Genomic DNA, 21000 nt, shown 5'->3' on the forward strand with positions numbered 1-21000 from the left:
TATACCCAACCACCTAGCGTACTCAGTTCCCACTTACTGAGACGCAGAAGTTTGATCAAGACTTCTCTTCCTCCCAATTAATTGGAGGGCCAAAAATCCCTTTGTGCACTTACCCCTGGTTGGTTCCGTTTCCCCCCGGTCCGTCGCCGCCAGTGAGCAGGGTATCAGACAGACGAGACTTCTGCGTTCCCCCTGGAAAAATTTACCAGTGCGCGCTTGGGTAAGCAGTTTAGAGATCCTCTCTCTTGTACCCTGCTCAGTAGAGCGAAGGGGCTGCGTTCCAGCAGACCACTTATCCGAGTCACAGGGCACCATAAAATGTAGCACCCTGCTTGTGGTTAACGCTTAGCTGGAATGAAATATTCAACGCAGCAATAGAGAATTTAAAATAATTATTTATTTGTCAGACAAATAAATGAGAGGCACAGTGGTATATGGTTACCAAGCTCTGGCCTGGCCTCCTGCCATTATGGCCAGCACTTATATTCCCTTAATCCAGCCCCCTTTGCTCCTCCTTGGGCTGCCTCTGTCCAATCAGCCTGGTTGGATTTCCTATTGGCTGATTGCTATAACCAATCACAAAAGATACACCCATATCCTTCTGTCCTTATAAGGAACACAAACAGCTATATATTGTTACATCTATAAATGACAAATAAGTAGTAATATATCTTACATGTGTCTCAACAAGGAATCTTAATTACCAGCTCACCTCTTGCCCTCCCTGCCCTATTGCCTTCTAAAACAAATGGTTAATCTTAAATTTTTATCTTAAACATATGTCAAGGATCTTGAGTTTCACATCAACATTGAAAGATATCCTTCATTTGAAGGTTTCTAAACAAATGTCTGGCAGCTAATATATCAGGACAGCATTTGATGGCGTCTTCTTGTCTGGCAAGAGGCTGGACTGGTGGCTGACTTAATTTCAAGATAAATACAACTCTTCTAGCATTTGTTAAATCCTTTGCATAATTACATTTAAGCCAACATATTTAATACACAACACAGATAGCCTCTTAAAAGGAATAAGGCCTTTTTAAAGTAGAGAGAGAAAGAAAGAAAAGGACTCAGTTTAAAACAGTTTCAAAAGAAGGCTCTTCAGTTCACATCCCCCCCCTTTAGCAAGCTGCTTTTCCCATTATCTGTTTAAGGAAGAAACAGCTTTAAAAAGACTTCCCAGCTAGATGCTTTAAAAAGACTTCCCAGCTAGATGTTTTTTCTCCCATTTACCTCTGGCCTTAGAAAATACAGCTCAAGGTTTTAAGAGAGGCCCATGGTATCATTTTACTATTTGCCCATTCCTAATTATATTTATCTCTGCCTTTGTTATCTTCTGTAACATGTAGGGTCAATGTCCTGCTTTTAGTCTGTAATTTCAGCTTTTATGACTTTGAGAATTGTTTTCTGCTATCAATCAAAAAGGGGGCCCCTTGTCTTAGGAGAATGGCCAAGGTTTTCTCTGCCTGGCATTGAAACATTTGAAAATCTTTTAGGCTCTCTCTAATATACAAGTCCTGATCAAACATTAATAAAATGCAGGCTTATGCCTGATGCCTCAATAGCACTGTAGGCATGGTTGCAAGGGGCAATCTTTCACACATATCCCACCATACACACAGAGAGAATGTCCAAACTGAGCCATTAAAAAAAACCATGCAGTTTCAAAGCAAAGAAAAGGTGTTCCAGAATCCACCAAATAGCAATATATTAAAAGAGCTAGCACAGAGCTAAAACCCATCAGATGACAGTTCACTCAACGGCCTTCTGAAACAGATAAGTCTTAACAAAATGTAAGAAATAACACAACTTAGCGAATGAATACCATCTAGCCACTTCAAAGCTAAATCCAGAGAATGGTGCGAAAAATCAAATCACAAACTTTACAAGAGTAAATAACTGTATGGCAGATCAGCTGTTAACTACATGCGAGATCTTATTCACGATTCTCCCAAGTCTTGTCTGATTTGGCCCAGAGAGCCATTACCTTGTTGAAAGGGCTGGTACATCCCACAGTTGTGCAATGCAAAGCTTTGCTGCAGACAGTGTTTGCATGATTAATGGGACTTCTTTCTCTCTGACATTCAATATGACAAGCTGGGAGTGCAAAGGGATAGAATGACCGGTAATGAATTGAATTAACCTCAAACCTGCCTGCCAGAGGGCTCTGATATATTTACACAACCACCAGATTTATAAGCTATTGCTATCCTGGTCACAAGAGATCTTCCGCAGCACCTTAGATAACCTTATTTAGTGCTGATATACTACATTTCTCAAACAGCAAATCTCCACTGCTAAGTAGCTGATCAGTTCCCAAACGATTTCCTGTAAAAGATTATGGACTCGCTTAATGTTTGTATCCTGTAGGAGCAACAGTGGCAAAAATGAGGTCAGAACTGGGCCTTAAGTACATTTCTATTATTTTAGTAGGTCACTCTCTGCAGGGAAGCCAGTACCCCACTATTATTGCCAAAGGGGCAGCCATTCCGCCTTGAGCTAGTGACTAATGGCCCTTTGATTTCATTTTCCTGAACTCCTTGATGCAGAGATTGGGATTCAGAGGCTGGTGGGTCAAATTAGTCACTGAGGGGATGTTTGTCATTTTAAAAATACAGGTTTCTATCTTCAGAAAAGCTCCACAAAGCTAGTTCTGAGAAGAGAGAGTTTGTCAGCGCTGAAGTGAGGGTCTGGTCGATAGAGCTGACACAGATCCTCCCTCAGCAATGTGGCAACCCACCAGAGGCAGATTTCGGGGAGATGACTGGCTCGCCCGCAGGAGGGGCTGAGCCAAGAGGGTACCACAGGGGGTGCACAACAATGACGAACAATGAAAGGCGAGAAGCAAGAGGAACTGGATTTTGGTGTCGCACAGAGCGCCAGTAAAAAATTTAAAGCCGGAAGTCCGCCACTGCAACGTACATACACTGAGAGATGATCCAGGCTGCAGGGTCTGCTAAGGAGTCACCCACCAAAATATAGGCCTGACACGAATGGGACAAAAGTTGGTGAGATGCATTTCCATCCCCATCACCCCCTCTCTTCCCTCACTGAATAGTGCAAATAATCTACAACTGGTGGCTTGTACTTTCTAGCAATAAAAGGTGAAGAAGACTGTCGAGGTCACATTTTAAACAGTGTCACGTTGCTCTACTGGGAGTTACATCTAACATCACGTATAATACTGTAACATCAGAAGTGATGGAAATTCTGCAATGCTGTTGTTTCCATTACAAACTTCCAGAAACCACTGAAGAAAAGGGACCACTTTCTGTCCATTTACGAACTGATGTAGCCTAGAAGAGTTTAGTCAGTATAACCTAAAACTCCTTACACTGAAACTCAGATTTCACCTTTCCATTTCACCTAAAGTGCCGTTGATTATCTCGATTTCTTTTTTTCAAAGGTGAGTTAACTGGCGTTTAAGATGGCTTTGTAATTAGGTCATCATCTGCGACGAGTCAAAATTTCCTTCAGGCAAGGCATGTTTTGTCCTCTTCAGCAGATCAGGCAGAGTCATGTGGTACCCACTCAAAAAGCTTACTGTGTAGTGCCCATAATGACATGGGGAAGAAGCAGTCCAGAGCCTGGCCACACAATTATGCTTTTTGCTACCAGATCCTTGCTTCTCCAGTTTCCCAAGTGGCTGTGGGAGGTCTGCAGTCTGGGGGTTGGCTGGTTAGTCGGAAGCTGCAGATAGTTGTGAACATTATGCAATAAGCTTCTGCGGCTACTACATGCTTCTCTGTCATAAGAATCCACTCACTGAATAGGCATTTCATTCATAATGCAAATTACTTAGCTATATTAGGGATGCTACAAATAGCTTCCAGTAGAGGAAAATGAATGTATTACACATACACACTTTGCATGCAATGTCAGATAAGACCCTTGAACTAATTCTGCAACACAATTCTGTTTAAAATCACAGTATTGCATGTAGAATCATACATGCAGGGCCTGTTTTTCATTCTACCTTGTGGGTGTCTAACTTGACTAGAACCAGGTGGTTGCATTAATATATGGAATATTTGCCCCTTGGGCCTCTAGCTTATGTATATAAAGGGAGTACAAGTTATATTTGTACCACATACAATTCAAGGTAAAGGTAAAGGGACCCCTGACCATTAGGTCCATTCATGACTGACTCTGGGGTTGCGGCGCTCATCTCGCTTTACTCTGAGGGAGCTGGCGTACAGCTTCCGGGTCATGTGGCCAGCATGACTAAGCCACTTCTGGCAAACCAGAGCAGTGCACAGAAACGCCGTTTACCTTCTCGCCGGAGTGGTACCTATTTATCTACTTGCACTTTGACGTGCTTTCAAACTGCCAGGGATTCAAACCGCCAACCTTCTGATCGGCAAGTCCTGGGCTCCAACCTGAGATGTCCATTAAGCACATAAATGGAAAGGGAGCAGTGACTTTTACCTATAGCAAGTATATTTCAGAGGCTTGCAGCCACCTCATTTTGACATCCCTTAACCCCTTTTTTACTCCAATGCAGCTCCAGAGAACCCCTGAAGAGAGTTAGCCAACCTGAGTGTCGGCCTCCTTGAGGTTTTAATGCCTAATTCAAACCCACTACCATCAATGGGAATTGACAGCACAACTTCAATGATCAAAAACAAACTTTAATGGGCTCTTAGGTGCATATTTAAAATATGTTGTTTTGCTAACATTTTTCACAGTACAGTGATACCTTGGGTTGCATACGCTTCAGGTTACATACGCTTCAGGTTACAGACTCCGCTAACCCAGAAATATTACCTCAGGTTAAGAACTTTGCTTCAGGATGAGAGCAGAAATTGTGCTCCGGTGGCGTGGGGGCAGCGGGAAGCACCATTAGCTAAAGTGGTGCTTCAGGTTAAGAACAGTTTCAGGTTAAGAACGGACCTCTGGAATGAATTAAGTACTTAACCCGAGGTACCACTGTAAATGTTTAAACTATGTTACAGGCTAAACCCACTGCACTTTTCCAAGTTTCACATTCTTGAGAAGGTTCAACAAACCCTTCAAAAATGTTTTTTTAAAAAACAAACAAACCATTTTCATACTTCAAGATGTAGGTGGTGTTTCAGTATATGAGACACAAAGGCATATCCTTCATCAAGTTTCCCACACAGCCTTTTCATTTGCAAAGCCCTGGAGCTGCCACCTCCTTATGAAAACATGAGGAACTGATGGTGTATCAAGCACCAATGGAGCTTATTTTTAAATCCCCACACAGGTGAATTTCATACTGATATATGAAACTGAGACCAAGGCACGTACTACAGACACCATCTGGAGGCTGCTTCAGATCATTCCACATGGCAGCTTAGTTCATGCAGCAAGCAAAAAAAAACAGCTAAGACAACAAGAAGCTGTTATACAATCCAAACCAACGTCACATTAAGTAGAGCGGACCTGCGTACAGTTATAAAAGGAAGATTCTGCTGTGCCCTCACTGACAGGGACAGTGGCTCCTTTGGAACAAAGTGCCCAACACTGATCTTCCCCATCATTTGTAGGGCTGGAGGATGATCACAAATGCCACCTGCCATGGAAGCAGAAGAAGCTATGGGGCACAGAGCGCCCCTGGTACCCAGAAGCATCATGAGGCAAAATGTGGACAGTCAAAAAAGACAATCATGGGGGGGGGACTAGATGTGATATTGAGGTGCATTGCAGCATGGGAGCAGTGTGAGGTAGTCGCCAGAGGAGTTGGACTAGGACCTGGAAGACCAAACTTCAAATCTCCACTCAAACCATAAAGTTCACTGGGTGACCACGGGCCAGTTGCTGCGTCTAATCCTAACCTACCTTGGAGGGTTTAGTGAGGATAAAATGGGGAGGGGGGAAGAGCTTTGAGCTCCTTGAAGGAAAATGAAATACAATAAACAAACAAATAAATGAAATGTTAGCAGCTGTCATGGTCCCCCTGAAGCTTCCCCTTTGTTCGCAAAATTTGTCTGAGAATATGTTGAGGGTGCTACTTAAGCAGGCAATAGTAGTTGCTATGTCCCTTATTTGACAGATCCTCTAATCAGAGTATTTTCTAGAAGGAAAGCCTCAAGAGCTGTTTAGAAGTGTTTATTCTGAATATGACAGAAATAACTTTGGAAGGGCAACATTCATCTTGGGCTTCCATCTCCTAGAGAGAAACACAAGGTCACTCAAATGTCAACATACTGCTGTAGTAAGGTTCAGACAGATACCTGAAATTGCTGTAAGAAATGAAAAACAGTTTCACTCTTGCTTTTTTTTATTGTGGTGCTTTACTTTGAAATACTCTTAGCAGCCTGAAGAGACAATGACTGAGCTGACATACGGCATGTTCAAATTGTGTTACAGGCCAAACCCCTCTGTGCTTGGAGTTCAGCATCACTTATGCCAGCTCTGTGACAGAGGCTTGGTTTACTCTGTGTGCAAGGAAAAGGACAATCCAATGGGGTAAGGATAAAAGGCAGGAGGGCAAAGGGGGGAGGGCAACCACAGAATCCTCACAATTATATGCAGCACCACACAGAGATGGAAGCACTATTGTCATTTCTTAGAAGGGGTTGGCAAGTGTTGCATGCCAACCCCTTCTAAGCAACTTGCCGCATTTGTATTTTGAGGAGAACAGAATACACTCTAAACTTTAGGACAGATTCACACACTGGCCTCCCACATTGCAAGCAAGCAATATCCATAGGAATGTGACATTGTGTGTCAGAAGATCTGGTGTGTCTTGTCTTGTGTAGTTCCAATGAGCCAACTAGGCTACCTGGCAGGGGCCTAGTGCTGCTCTCTCACATGGGGAGAGACAGTCTTTAAGGAGAAGATGCAACCACTGTGCCTTCCACCCCATTTCCCCACTGGCCCCTTCATTTTGCCAAAATAAAAAATATTCCTTCCAGTAGCACCTTAAAGACCAACTAAGTTAGTTCTTGGTATGAGCTTTCGTGTGCATGCACACTTCTTCAGATACACTGAAACAGAAGTTGCCAGATCCTTCTATATAGAGAGAAGGTGGGGAGGAGTATTACTCAGAAGGGTGGTGGGAATGGGAGATTGGCAGATAGCTGAGATGAGCCTGTTGACGACTCTTAACGACTGCAATAGGTCTTGCAGGAAAAGGCAGGGGGTGAGAAGGTGAAAAATGGCTAAGTCATGTATAATGAGATAAGAATCCAATGTCTTTGTTCAAACCAGGTCTCTCCATGGTTTTAAGTTTGGTAATGAGTTGCAATTCAGCAGCTTCTCTTTCCAGTCTATTTCTGAAATTCCTTTGTAGTAAAACAGCTACTTTGAGATCTTGTATAGAATGTCCTGGGAGATTGAAGTGTTCTCCTACTGGTTTCTCTGTTTTGTGATTCTTGATGTCAGATTTATGTCCGTTTATTCTTTGGCGTAAGGTTTGGCCTGTTTGTCCAATATAGAGAGCTGAAGGACACTGTTGGCATTTGATGGCATACACAATGGTAGACGATGAGCAATTAAATAGTCCCGAGATGGTATGTGTGATGTTGTTGGGGCCAGTAATGGTGTTGTCCGGTGTTGTTCATTTTGCCACCGCCTCCATCTGCTATGGGGCAAAACTGAAGTCCTACTTACTACCACAAGCACAGGAGGAGGAAAGGCAAAGGAACTAGTGAAAAACACAGGACAGGAAGCCCAGCAACTGTTGTGCTTTCTTGTTACCATGGAGATTTTAAAGAGACAGACAACAAGAGTTCTGGGTTGACAGATGGCAATGCCAGCTGCAGTTCTATGTACAGGGGTTACTGCAGGCTTCCTCAACATCAGCCCTCCAGAAGTTTTTTTAGACTACAATTCCCATCATCCCTGACCACTGGTCCTGCTAGCTAGGGATCATGGGAGTTGTAGGCCAAAAACATCTGGAGGGCCGAGGTTGAGGAAGTCTGGGTACCACTACCAAGGAGTAACTACAGTTTAACAAAGTCACACATGGTAACTACATCCTGGGTTAAATATAATGAAGAAGAAAAAAGTTGTGTGCTGAAAATCTGTCGAGAGTGCAGTGGATTGGAATAGGACAGCATGAGATTTAACGGTTTACTAGCCCAAGTCATGACAAAACTGAACTACAATCTGTAGAAAACAAAACACTGTTATAATGCTGGCATTACATGCTTCTTTATGGTTTAGCAGAGCACTATCATTTGAGCACAGTATGCCAGTGCAATTTATTCCACAGAGGTTCACTTCCCTAAGAAGCATACACACAGAACAATTTCAAAAAATCAGAGTGAGCTGTCAACGATCTCATTAGTTTGCTGCTTGAAATGCTGACTGCAGGGCCTGTTCCTTGAATTGTTATATACATTCTATAAATACCAAAGTCTTGTTTGGTATGTATTCAGCATTTGTCAGCTGGGATTAATATACAGAATTTTGGACTTGTAAAGCAGGAGTGGGGAGCAGCTGTCTCTCTTCCTTCACCATTCCTGGTACTAACATTTGAACAAGCAAAAACTCTGGCCTTTAGCAGCACTCCTTTCTGAGAGCTGTGCAGCAAACAGGACCGAAATGTCAACATGCCAGCTCATCTTTGCTTTTCTCACAGAAAGCGCTGCCAATGAATGGAAAGATTTGTTCAACGTTAAGGGCCTTGCATCAAAGTAACTTGCTTTATCAATTCTGAGGAGATACAAAAATTAATGGCAAACCCTCAAAGGTACACACGATTATTACAGCCTCTTTCCTCATAAATTTATTGATTTGTAATTAGCATTTTCCATCAAGGGAAACCTCTCCTGCAGGGACACATAACTACTGAGTAGAAAAGCAATAGCAAAAGCTAGGGTACAGGACATTTGTGGGCTTAGAGAAAAGGCAGACACTTTTTCTTCCCACTCTCACCTGCAGGAGGAGAACCACATGAGGGGTTCACTGCCAAGCTGGTCTAAAACCAGGTTTCAACAGCTGCGAAAGAAGGTGGGAAAACAGCAAAGGCTGAAAACACCTGATAATGTGGGCTGCAAGTTCCCCAAGTCTCCACCACAGATTTAGAGAGAGTGCCATGGACACAGGAAGAAGTGGATGCAGTACAGCCAAAAAAACAAATGAAAGCATTCCTAAGAGCATGTGGAATACAACAGACTAAAAACTAAATCCTTGGCTCACAGACAAGAGTTAGATGATATATACACAGCAAGAAGTGGAGGATTATCAAATCTGTGAAAATTGATTATTCCTGAAAGAACATTTGAGTGCTTTCTCCAGGGTCAAATGAGCCAAACTATTATTTGCCATGATTTCCCTAGGCTAGTCTATATTGAACAGTTTCAGTACAGATCCTTTACATTTGCATAGCTGGCAATATAGCTCTCAAGAATAAAAAGCAACAGCAATAAATGCATATGAAAAGAATAGATGAGTGTAGTTGTTGCTTCCATCCTGGCTTTAGCTCTTCAGAACACAGGAACAGCCCTTTGGGATCAGACCAGAGGTCTAGCCAGATGCCTGCAAGTAAGGCATGAGCACAACAGAACTCTCCTACTCATGATCCCAAGCAACTGGAGTGTTCAGAGGCAGGTCGCCTCTGCACTTGGAGGTAATATATACCCATCATGAGTAGTAGTCATTGATAGGCTTACAGTGCAGTCCTAAACATCTCTACTCAAAAGTAAGCCCAAGTTAAGTTAGGGTTGCAGCCCTATTTTCCTTCATGAAAGCTTCCCTACTAAGTCAAATAGCAGGGGAAGAGGGACCCTACTGATGCTACAGTGGATGTCACCTATTTAGCTAGAAACAGAATGTATCGATCAAACTGCTTTGGGCTGGAACGTATGCAGATTCTCCTCATCTGGATTGTGAAGATTCCATAACATCTGGACAGGAAAGGGAAGAGATTCCTTGACACCAGAATGGGGAAAGAGTGAGAAGTTTTCACAAACTAGGTACACCACAGTTGTGCCTGAAGTTTACATAGTCGAAAACCCTTCATGGTTACCCACAAACCAGATATAAGGGAAGTGAGGTAATGGTAATGTGAATGAACATCACATAGAAGCAGCTGTGCTTCTTGAGTTACACCAATTCTTATTCAGATAATGTTGCAAAGCCTGAGAACAACAAAGACAGAACGAATGTGCTAACTATACATACCCAAAACCTACTTAAATGATCAAAGCTCAACGGAAGTACAATAATGACTAGAGCAGTGCCACAGCACATTTGTAGAGTGATACATCATGGGATTGTATTCTGTTTGTTGAAGCCTGCTTTTAGAAAACAGCTTCAAACAGAATACATGTTTTTTTCTGTTTAGGGCTAGATTAAGATATTATATTTTGACAGTCTCACAAATCTTCTGTCTATAAAGTTTGTGCATTGCTGAGATGGAGGAAGCAATTTTTTTTCATATACTGTAATGTGAATTCATTTATTTTACTCCCAGTTGGGGCATTTTCAACATTGCTTCTGATGTACAGTGTCAAGTTTTAGAGGCTTCTCCTGCAAAGGAGAAAAATGTTATTATTTTGAACAGCCACTGTTTGTTTGAGTCTTCAGAGCAGATTCTAATTTGTGGTTGCCAGGGCTCAGCGAAAGAAATCTCTTTTCAATCCTTGAGTTAAATCACAGGACATATGAAACAATAATACTGTACAGATAAGTAATTCGGAACATGTTCAGAGTGATATAACCTTTGCACTGAGTGACCACAGTCTGTCCCCAAACACTTTAAGGAATGTGTCTTCAAGGGCAGATGGCATTGCTTTAGGCAGACTTGAAACACTCTTTCTCATCCCACCCTCTCTGTCAGGAGCATATATCTGTATCTAAACAGGAAGTTACAGATATATGTTTTGCAAGCATCCAAACAGAAAACCAATGTTTTAATCATAGAGCCTTCCAGAAATAAACACACAAAGCTTAAATCAGCTTTGTTTTAAATTTGTTCCAGAGTGATTGTGAAACATACACTGAACTAGAACATACATTTGCTTTTCCTTCCAAATTCTCTCCCACATTAATGGAATTCAGACTCAACACAAATGCTCCTCTTCTCATATCACTGCCGCTCTTTCTCAGTATCAGTATACTGGGAATCCGACTTCAAGACCAAAAAATCCCCTTTAATTTTAGCTTTGGTCTTTATCTCACTAAAACTCCAAGTCAATTGTTACTTTAAGAACACATTCATTTTATGAACTAATAATAATCTTTTATGTTCTATTTTAAAACCCCATTTTGGAATACAGTTCCAATTTGTGCTATGCTCCCAGGTAGCACCTGCCCACATCTCACAAAGTTTCTTTTACACAATACAAATCTGGGGGAAATTCAAATTGTCAGAAGGATGGCCTGGTGTTCGCGGAATTCCATAATAATATGGAAGTGATAAATAGAGTGGAATGTTCTAAGAACCATGCCCTGTCTTGCCACCAGAAGTATTAACACTGTGTAAATCTTAATTAGGATTGTGATTTGCATGAAGTTTAATACTTTGCCATTTGTACATCACATTGCATTTAAATCAGGGTGTATTTGGGGTTCTGCTGTCAGACTAAATCCCTTTGGTATTGCTGAAAAACAAACTCACCATCAATTCATTGCTTCCTTTTTAATACTAATTACTACATACGGTACATAGTATTCATTCATTTGTAATCACACACCTGTATTTTAAAAAGTCATTGTGTTAATTTCATTTTAGTCATATTTATTTGCATTTAATTCCTTTATACTGCCCACTTGAATAAATATCAAGGCAATGCACAGCATAAAATACTGCAAAACAATACAAAATAATCACAATAACCATATGGCTTTTCTAAAACAGGTAATTGAACTGACTAGGCCTGCCAGCATTATTCCAGCAGTGTTTTGTACAGGAAGAAAAAACACACCACATGAATTCCAAAAACCCATTATGCCATTTATTGTATTGTTAAGCACTAGATGATAGGGGTAGGCAGCAGCTAGTGTCTGCTCTGGATTCCTATTATCTTCTAAATAATATTCAAGATGTTGACCTTGAATTATAAAAAACTAAAACAGAGAACTTTACAAACATATGAGGTAGGATATGAGAAGTCATTTTTGGAGATTGATCCAAACACACACACACACACACACACACACACACACACACACACACACCACTTTTTCTTTCTTTGGAGACTCTCGACATCCTGAGCTAGAAACCAGCATTCAACAATACAGCACCTTTCTTTACTTTCCGAGTTAGCAGTGCATCACAACAGCATCATTAGTTCTATGAAGTATCTATTCCCCCCCCCCCCATATTTCCATGACTTCCATTGTTCTGCCTAAATCTATTTTTTCCTGCAGATAACAATAATTGCTCTGGTTGCTTACAACGGAGGCAGTAGAAATGATTTAAATTATACAAAGATGTAACAAAGGAGAGATGCTACATGGCTTTGTGGGCAGCTGGAAGTTATTTATCGAAACATGTATTTTGTTCAGAAATTCCTGCCATTTTTTGTAAACAGGTGTTGTCTTTTTTTGAAGAGGTGTGTCTTTCAGGATGGCAATAATATTAAAAAGGAAGGAACCCTACCTCGTGTCAATATATCCAAGAATTGGATGAGGGACCTGGGTGGGCCTGACCTATCTCAGCTGTGTGCACCTGGGCAGTCAGTACAGCACCAGGCTAGGCTGGAGGATGAAGGAGGGTGTTGTCCATTGAAATACTGTCTCATGTACCAGAAATCCTTGGAGTGGGCTTTAAAAACTCTGTACCTGTATTGGGCCAGAGAGAGAGAGATTGAGGGTGCTGCTGGCCTATTGATCATTCTGTTGCCCAACAGCATTCTTGACCATGCTAGTCTCTGGCATGGTGGAGGACAATAGTTCTTCAATATCCATGAGAGTGCTGCCGTTGGGCTGGAACAGGACTTCATGGGTGATCCCCGCCCGGTAATGCAATATGCAAAATTTAGCATGGTTCTGTAGTGGAATCGGATAGTGTTCTGAGTGAGTTCAATACAGCTAGTGGAATTTGTGGTGGCAGAGGCCACCGGAAAAGTGCTGGCTTGCCACCAGTCTCATACCAGATGCCTCATCTACAAATGGAGTGGCAGTCATCACTGGTGTCATCAGTAGCAAAGGCCATTCCCACCATGATCTCCATTCTTCAACACCTGAAACTGGAGTAAAGAGAGGAGGCAGCAGGAAAAGGTTGGGCGGCAGGCAACTTTAAAGTTAGCACTGTAGCAGGTGTGTAAGACATCTCTGAATAACAAACACTGGAGAGAAATAATATTACATTTATCATTTCTTGTAAATATTTACACACACTCTCAGAATGCATGCTTTCTGCAGGTTTAATTGATTAATTACCGGTACATTAATTGACTAAAACTCAGATGATTAATTGGGTAAGCTTTTCTAAATCAAGTGACAGCCCTAGAGACTACATGTTAACCAGATATTAGATTGCCCAAAGAGCATTTCAACTAGTTTTCTGCCATCATTCCATTAAACTTACTACAAAGCCACATTTTATTCTCCACTGTAGTTTGCTGAGCATGTACGTCACAAATTGAAAATTAAAGCATGTAAGTCTGGTAAACATGCACCAATGAATCTAAAAACACAGGTTTTTTCCTAGTAGTTTCCCCAAATAATCTACAACTCAATACAGTGGTACCTCGGGTTAAGAACTTAATTCATTCTGGAGGTCCGTTCTTAACCTGAAACTGTTCTTCACCTGAGGTACCACTTTAGCTAATGGGGCCTCCCGCCGCGGCCACCATGCAATTTCTGTTCTCATCCTGAAGCAAAGTTCTTAACCTGAGGTACTATTTCTGGGTTAGCAGAGTCTGTAACCTGAAGCATCTGTAACCCAAGGTACCACTGTAAATACCTCTTTCTTCCATTCTTAGAAATATCCAAATTTAATTCAGGAAAAAGGACAAAACTCCACAATGTAATAATATACCATATACTTCTTCCTTCCTATTCAATTGTCATTTTGTTTCCATTTCAGACTATTTTGCAAATTCACTTGAATGAAAACAGAAGTAAATGAGTTTAATAACCACTGATAGCTCTTCTCACTGCTATGTTCAGAAGATTAGATAGGAGCTAGCTAATTAAGGAAATATAATCTAATAAAGTAACCAAGACTCAACATCTACAAATAGAACAAAATTGCCTAGAGTTTCTGTTGTCCCGGTTACTGAGATGGACAGCCTTTGTTTCAGACAATTAAGCCAGACATTTAAAATTACTACATAGAGAAAGTTCAATTGTTCCCAGACTACTTTCTGAATATTGAGGAATACAATCCTCTTGTAGTGAAACTAAGTGTTTCTCATTAATTACTCTGGGACAGGATTCACTACTGCAACATGCCTATTTACATGGCCAAGTGAGGTTTGTTTGTTCTTAATGATATTTAGGGTGTATGTCATTTGAAGGATGTTCACAATTTAAACCGCTGTACAATATTTTCTCAAATGAGCATGCATTACACCAGGAATAGATATTAGTGTTTAAAGAAGCAGTATGGAAAGTGCACTCACAGATGCAAGAGTCATTCATTCACATACTATTTCCCCACCAGACTATGCCTAAAAGCAGCTTACACAATGTGAGTCATAATAGATACAACTTGAAGTATACTATAGCAAAAACAATTATGGATATCAATAACAGTGTCAAGAATGAATAGCAGCATTCAATATACCTCAACACACTTAACGCAACCATAAAAAAAGGGTTAAACTAAACCAACCAGGAAATCATGGCTCTCCACCTTCTGATTCAATTCCATTTGCAAAGAGTGCACAACAGGTGGCAGGGGCTGCAACCTTGCCAGTTTTCAGTAAAGCTCAAGTTCATTCAAATGACTCAAGGATAAAACCACCTCAAGGTTGCTTCTCAACCTCAGCTGTCAATCCTGGGAGGTAACTAAGCTATCCCTTATTCATAAAAAGTACTTGCTAGTAATTTCAAAAGCTAGATCTTTGCAGGTTACACATACTTATCTTCGATGTTTATGATGCAATTAACTTAGCCCTTATAGAACCAGGCTGAACACATGAAAAACATTATAATATTTTCTATAGGGGAGGAGCCACCACTCAGTGGTAGAACATCTCATTTGCATGTAAAGGCCCTATGTGCTATCCTTGGCATCTTTAGGTGGGGCTTGGGGTGGGGGATGCTGTCTGAAACCCTGGAGAGTCACTCCCAAGCAGTGCAGACAACACAGAGCTAGCTGAATTCATGAGTTCACGTCATGTAAATCAGCTTCTTACATTCCTATGAAAATGTATGATTGTTAAATTCTATTATATGAGATCTAAAATATATACTTCAGTTTATTGTAAGAACAAAAAATCTTGTGGCGCTTTAATGTCAGATAAATTCATTATACCACAGGCTTTTGTAGGCCACAGTCCACTTTGCATGATTACAGCATCATAATGAATTTGTTAGAATTAAAGGTGCCTCAAGATTCTTTGCTGCTTTTGTTACCAAGGATGAATATGGCTGGAAATTGCTCTACTGTGGTCTCTATTCTTAGGGTGCTGAACAAAAATCCCTTTGCTCAGCTTCCTATTTTATTAATCTATTAATGCAATGGCCCTCATTCCGTCTCATCTGTCATAATGCCCATAGGCAAAAGAAAGAACAATTATAGTCAAATAAACATCACAGGGAACGAAAGCGACTACATATACATCCTACATTTAAGCATACTTCTTCTTAGCTTGATAGCTCATTCATGTGGAATGCTTTCAATTAGCATATGGGAGAAGGAAATGAAACATAAATTGCAGTAGCATGGACTGCTGATTTGCTGGACAGGGGAAAAGGCAATGTGCAGTAGAACAAACAAAAATGTTCTATATGTGTTTGGAAAGCTTGCAGTTTAAACTATGAACCAAAAACCCCCTCCTGTGCAATGTTGGAGCTACAACCCATTTTAAAAGAACAGAAAGGAAAATGGGTCTTTAGTCGCAATAGTAATAGAGAAGTGTTTTCTGTAAAACAAAACCTTGCTTTGCAATCTGTCCCAATTTGTTCTGTGGCAAAAGCCCACCAAAAGGTAATTCTGCAGAGCTTGCCCTATAAACATGAAGTTATACATAAGCAGATCAAAAGAAGTATCTAAAGTCAGTGGGCATGGGGTCATAATAAATATAATCAGTGAGCACCACCTGTCAGCTAAGGAGGAAAAAGCAGAAAGTTTAGCAGTGACCTCCTGGCATTCCCCAGCTATTCAGTCCCTACCCCAACCAGGAGCCTTCTGGGGTTGACAGGTTTGATGCCTCAAGTACCTGGGAGTCATGGATGATCCCAGGGATCATGGCATGTGACCAGAAGAGGTCTCTTCTGGAGCCACATACAAGTACAATCTGGAGCCCTCAGAGCCAAGGGAAAGCCTTCATCCATGATCCAGGAAAGTTCTACCTTGAACACAGGAAAGGTGGTGAACTTCTGGTACTGTTGGACCATGGCATTTAGAAAGGGATCCTGGCATCTGCTGGTGGGGGACTGTGAAATAAGCAGTGTTAGAAACTGAGATATGAAAGCTAGGTGCTGAATGGCACCTTAAATCTAGGTTATGGGCGCAACAAGTGAATGTCTAGGCACACTTTTTTATAACAATAATACAAAGCTGAAAATGAATGAACTGCAGACAAAATATTATGTTTATTTTTCACATGGTCTGGTCCTTCCCCTGCCCACCCCCCTAATATCCTTAAGAGGGTCTCTTCTCCAGTCTTCAAAGAGTAGCTAGAAGTGGGGAGACAGAAAAAGGTCCTCCTTTGCTTCCACTCTGCAGTTTGAATCCAAAATCTGCACCCAGTGCTCAGAAACTGCTCACACTAATGAAATTCCCTGTCACAAAATGCACTTAGAATGATGGGAGTTTTGAACACTGGAAATAAGGTGGGCTCCCCAACCAACATCCTATTGGAAGTCCTCTGTAGCCAGTTAATGCAGCCTCATTGGCACATCCTGCAGCACAAGGAAGTCTCAGCTGGAGTGCTCAGACCCCTGCAGGTGAGAGCACATCATTATATGTAATGCACATAGCAAAGATACAGAAGAACCTCTTCACCAGGTAAACCTCTGAAGATACCTAACCAACAGGCTTGAACAAGCTTAAGTGGGAAGGATGCTTCAGCTCATGAAGCCACTGAAGCCACTCGGTACATTTGTGGAAATTATAATTTAGTGTCATTTTTGCTGGTGATGGAAGAGAAGAGAACCCCACAGATTATTTATAATACCACCAGATATAATTATGCTGTTCTTGGCACTGTGGGAAGCTGACTCTAAATGCTATGTTTATTTTCCCAAATTGTACTGTTTGTGTAGCCAAAATAAGATTTCCTGCTATTTGTAATTGAAATCTGTGGCCTAATTGTTTGGCTGTTTCGCAAATCATTACACATGGCTGCACATTCCAAGACTTCTTCATGAATAAGGCAAATGCTCCTGCCATGACACACATGGTGTAATGGCATGGTATAATCATAAAGTCTGTGTCGGTTGAGGTTATTCATTCTGCAGAAGGGGTGTTCAGGGCTTACGAATGCGCCAGAAATGATAATTCAGACATCATGAACTTAACAAGACACTGTAATCAGCCTTATTCCCTATTTTGCTTTCCTTGTTGTGTCTGCTTTGTTACACTCTCACTTCCCAGGACAGACAACTTGTACAAAGGTGAGAGAATGTAACAGCAAACAGTCACAGTTGTTATTGCGATTTTCTAAGTTTTTCTGTTCTGGGACAGAATGAAATCATACAAGGCACTGAGTTGTCCACTGTGCTATGCAACAGCGTCCCCAAGCACAAAGGAGAGTAACTATGGCTAGGCAAGATGGGCACCAGCTGCAGCCCAGAAACCCATCTGTGATATGTTTCATTGTTAAAATAGTGTTAGAGCTATGCAATGTCATATTTTCACTTTGGAATGACAAGAGATGAAAAGCCTGATCTCCATCCACTGGGAAACTTAGTGAGGGCAACAGGCCAGACAGATTAGCAGCTTTTCACAGGCTCCTAAAGTGACAGTCTAAAACAGTAAAGCACATTCAGCGACTGACGGCTGCTGATGGTTGAACAGCCTCTTCCACCAGGGTGCTTTTCTCTTTCTGCACTCTGGCTTGAAGTTCTGACACAGTATCACTGCAGAGTAGAATAAATATTTTTGATCAGCGCAAATTTGGGAGTTTCAGCAGCAGTATCCTTAAAGGCACACAAACCGCTCTGGATCCTACAAAACAGTGTTCACGAGGGTCAAGCCAGAGGCAATTCCTGTTTTATGCACTGACCTGTAGGGGCAGAGGAATTCAATTAAGTTTGAAAGGTGAATGTACCTAATTATCCAGCCAAGTAATGTGTACAAGAATGAATATACCAGTGGAAACTCTCTGTGGTATTATCAGTGAGAATATACAAAAAAATGAAGTGTTTGGGGAACTAGGGAAAGTGCCCGTTCTCAATCCACTTTCCAACTCTTCCACCTCTCCCCCCACCCTTTGACCTCACCAAAGCCCCCTTACTCATACTACACACCTCACACCGGTTCCCATGGAAATAATTCATGTGGAAATAATTCTTATGAGAACTGTTCATCCAGGGAAGGGGAAAGCTGTGGCGCTCTAGATGTGGTTCTACTACTACTACTACTACTACTACTACTACTACTACTACTACTACAATAATAATAATAATAATAATAATAATAATAATAATAATAATAATAATAATAATTTATTTATACCCCGCCCATCTGGCTGGGCTTCCCCAGCCACTCTGGGCTGCTTCCAATTTTTTTAAAAAATACTGTAATACATAAAACATTAAAAGCTTCCCTAAACAGGGCTGCCTTCAGATGTCTTCTAAAAGTCTGGTAGTTGTTGTTCTCTTTGACATCTGGTGGGAGGGCGTTCCATGACTCTCATCATCTCTAGCCAGCATCTCTGATGGTCAGAGATGGTGGTAACTGCAGTTCAGCAAAATCTGGAGGGCAACAGGTTCCCCAGGTGCTCCCTACATCCTTATAATTATCTTCAGTAAAGTATGCAAACAAAAATATTTGATTTCCAATAACTCTCATAGACTCACATAATGGAAGATTTGCCTGTTGAAAACAGTGGAACTTAATTCCAAGTCAACATTAATAAATAGGATTGCACTCAGTGGAATAAATTACCAGCACCAACGTTTTCAATTGATTTGTCTATCAATCAATAGTCTATCAATCAAATGGCTTCCCTATTTGTAATATGAAGCTATAAACAGCATACAAGGAAAATTAAGTTGTCGGAAACACTGTGTGTGTCAAATAAACAGCATTCAAAACAACAACAGCAATTATAAAAAAACTCTCTCCAGAAGGCAGCAAGATATTCATGTAATATAATCCCAGATTAAAAATACAAATCTGTTAAATATTAGCTAAGTATGCAATTGCAAAAGAGATAGCCCACATCTTTTCAGAAGCAAGCTAACCTTCTACATACATGTAGATGAAGACCATCTCTGCTTGACTACACATCTTCCTTTGAGCACACAGCATCATCTGATGTTCTAAAAGCTTGCAGCTGATGTGCTGTTTTGGACAGTCCTACATGAGATGGTAGGGTAAGGCTACCAGATGTCCCCGTTTCCTGGGGAGAGTACCCAGATTTACAAATCAGTCCCCTGACAAAATCCTATCATTCCGACTGATTTCAATGAAGCATCCCCGGATTCATTGGGGAAAAATATGGTAACCTTATGATAGGGCATATGGCTATAGACCAACTGGATCAGTCACTGTTTGAGGCTAATTAGCATTAGATAATTCCATGGAGTGGTGGAAAATGATGCAGGAAATAACTTTTAAAAGATAGGAGAAACAGGGTGGAAGACCAGGTGTTTGTTTTGGTTTTTAAAAAACAAAAAACAAACCCAAGATTCAATAAGATCCAATAACATTTCTTGTGATAAGATTCCGTAAAGTATCAGATCTACTGATGTGTCAAAAAACATGGAAACTCTAAGTTACAGCAACTGATCTTTGCTTCTGAACCATGTAGCAATAAACATGTTCCACACTGTCACATATTGTGCTTGCTTACATGTGAGCATAATACACCCACATGCACCCACATTTCACCTTGGACTTTCAGCTCCAATCCTCTTTCTCTGCAGGTTGGGGAAACACTCTGCTTTACTTGCAGGCTTTAATCTGGGTAAGAGGGTATATGTTTGCAGTAATATGGGGTGGGAGTGACAAGATGGAAAGATGGAGAATACCGAGGAGAGACATGGGACAGCCAGGCATTGGGGAAAGTGTCTGTCTCCAATTTCATCTTCCATACTAAGTCACTCTTTTAATTAATAAAAATTTTGTATAGCATTTCCTAGTGCTCATGTACATCATATGCAATATCTATTTTTTATTTTTTTATTTATTTATTTATTATTATTATTATTGCATTATCTATTATTAATTATAACCCATCCTTTGCCCTAAGGTCCCAGAATGGGTTAAAACATTAAAGCACAGTATTAGAAACATTTTAAACAACCCAGAATGCAGTGGTCAAGTCATCTCTGTCCAAAAGGCCTGTAGATGGAGAAAAGGCATTCCTAGCCCCTGAAGCCATCCGAGCCTCCAATGACAGTGTTGAATCTAGGAGTGCCCCCTAAACTGAGAACCTGCTCCTTCCAGGAGACTGCAACCCCATTCAGGGCAGTTCGCCTTCCCATCTTCCAGATGTGAGAACTTGGGACAACTAATACCTGTCTTTTCAGGATTCAGCTTCATTTTTTTAGGCCCACATCCAGCCCATCTTACACCTCTACTGCCTATTCTGATTCACATGGAACAGAGAGATTGAGCTGGGTGTCACCTGCAGATTGACACACTTCACTCCAAATTTCCTGTTGACAGCTGCCAAAAGCTTCATATACATGTTGTATCTAGTTGATATCATTACACAACCCTATAAGGCAATAATATATTATTATCTCCCATTATCCCATATTCCAGATAGGGTAGGAAATGCTGGAGCTTAGAGG

At 41.0% G+C, this 21000-nt stretch overlaps 1 protein-coding gene across 5 annotated transcripts in view; it reads right to left on the minus strand.

Moving 5' to 3' along the window:
* TUB (TUB bipartite transcription factor) overlaps positions 1 to 21000 on the minus strand; it is a 128276-nt gene that overhangs the window by 44187 nt on the left and 63089 nt on the right. The window contains exon 1 of one of the 5 annotated variants that reach the window (XM_083478105.1): positions 6749 to 6815. The exons of the other annotated variants lie outside the window; for them this stretch is intronic. The gene's annotated coding sequence lies outside the window, so the exon portion shown is untranslated. Of the gene's footprint in view, positions 1 to 6748; positions 6816 to 21000 lie in introns of those variants that run through there. 5 annotated transcript variants of the gene reach the window in all.

Source organism: Podarcis liolepis, assembly GCF_965112155.1.
Source record: "Podarcis liolepis genome assembly, chromosome: 1".
NCBI classification, from domain to species: domain Eukaryota; kingdom Metazoa; phylum Chordata; class Lepidosauria; order Squamata; family Lacertidae; genus Podarcis; species Podarcis liolepis.